This window comes from Neomonachus schauinslandi, chromosome 5 (genome assembly GCF_002201575.2).
Source record: "Neomonachus schauinslandi chromosome 5, ASM220157v2, whole genome shotgun sequence".
NCBI lineage: Eukaryota > Metazoa > Chordata > Mammalia > Carnivora > Phocidae > Neomonachus > Neomonachus schauinslandi.
The window spans coordinates 166076397-166078196 of record NC_058407.1 but is presented as its reverse complement, the minus strand read 5'-3'; the positions used below and the strand labels follow the sequence as shown (position 1 = coordinate 166078196).

General features: G+C 44.8%; 1 non-coding gene across 1 annotated transcript; it reads right to left on the bottom strand.

Annotated features, from left to right (window-relative positions):
• Nucleotides 1-816: 816 nt before the first annotated feature.
• LOC123324986 lies at nucleotides 817-928 on the bottom strand. Its single transcript, XR_006540160.1, has one exon. It is a non-coding gene; the product is annotated as a U6 spliceosomal RNA (small nuclear RNA).
• Nucleotides 929-1800: the final 872 nt, after the last annotated feature.

Here is a 1800-nt window from a genome sequence, read left to right as displayed (position 1 = left end):
CCAGTGAAGTAGGTTAGGGGCCATGATGTATGAAAAACACACATTTTTGTTTTAAGATTTTATTTATTTATTTTTTATTTATTTATTTATTTTAATTTATCTGACAGAGAGACAGCGAGAGAGGGAACACAAGCAGGGGGAGTGGGAGAGGGAGAAGCAGGCTTCCCGCGGAGCAGAGAACCCCATCGATGTGGGGCTCGATCCCAGGACCCTGGGATCATGACCTGAGCCGAAGGCAGACGCTTAATGACTGAGCCACCCAGGCGCCCCTTAAGATTTTATTTTTAAGTAATCTTTACATCCAATGTGGGGCTCGAATTTACAACCCCGAGATCAAGAGTCGCACGCTCTACCGACTGAGCCAGCCAGGCGCCCTGAAAAACACACATTTTAAAACACTGGAGACACACGTGGTGTTTTGAGATGTTCACGTTGAGAGGCCCCAGAGAACTGAGACCATTTATGGGGCTGGCATGTTCCAGGCTCCCGTCTCCCACATGCTCCTCCACTGGAATGACAGAGAGTGCCTACAATATTTATTTCTTTGTTTGTTTAAAGATTTTATCTATTCATGACAGAGAGAGGGTGAGAGAGCACAACTGGGGGGAGGGGCAGAGGGAGAAGAAGAAGCAGACTCCCCCGCTGAGCACAGATCCCAACTCAGGGCTCAATCCCAGGCCCCTGAGACCATGACCTAAGTCAAGGTCAGACACCCAACCGACTGAGCCACCCAAGCTCTCCCTATGATATTGAAATAGTGATTGTTCTCATTTCATGTTTACAGTTCAACCATGGTTAAACTCTCAAAAGTTAAACGCATGTATGGTACCTCTGTACCTATTATTCTGCGTGTCATCCTCGCATCCTTGCCATGCTAATCTTCTCTGTATTGTTCCAACTTTAGCATATGTGCTGCTGAAGCGAGCACCATTGTATCTATTATTTTGCACAATTCCTTGCATAGAGAAGTTTCAACAAAGCCTTTCTCTAAAACACAGAAGTATATTGCTTGACTGGCATCTTTTAGCATGAGTGGTACAAGTATCATTTCTGTTAATTATAGCACAGTAATCCCTACCTAAGAGGACTGTGATGTCAAAACTCTGGTTTATTGCACAGAATAAATAACAGGCAAAATTAAGCTAGGTGGAAGTAAGATATTAGCAGTTGGTACCAACTGTGCTACCAGCGATGACAAAAAAATTCAACGTTGCATTAATTATTGCTTTGTTGCATCCTTTACTTAACAACAAATGGAGGCAGGAGCCTTGTCTTTTCTATTTGATGACTTAGAATACCCCGTGCACTAATGGAACATCAACAATAATGAAACATGGGAGGAGCTCCTGCCTGGCCCAGTCCATAGAGCATGGGACTCTTGGTCTTGGGGTTGTGAGTTCAAGCCCCACATTGGGTGTAGAGATGACTTAAAACAAAATAATGAAACATGATTAGAAGCTGACCTGGGGTCTCCCACCCTGAGAACATTTTCCTGAAAAAAAAAAAAAAAGAAAAATTACTGCATTCTAGCAAAGCTAAAAATCCTTTTTTTTAAGATTTTATTTGAGAGGGAGAGAGCACAAGCAGAGGGAGCAGCTGAAGGAGAGGGAGAAGCGGACTCTCCCGCTGAGCTGGGAGCGTGACGCGGGGCTCGATCCCAGGACCCTGAGATCATGACCTGGGCTGAAGGCAGCCGCCCAACTGACTGAGCCACCCAGGCGCCTCAAAGCTAAAAATCCTTAACAGGGAAAGCCTGTATCACAGAATAAAATCCCCCAGAGCCTACGGGGTGATTAATTT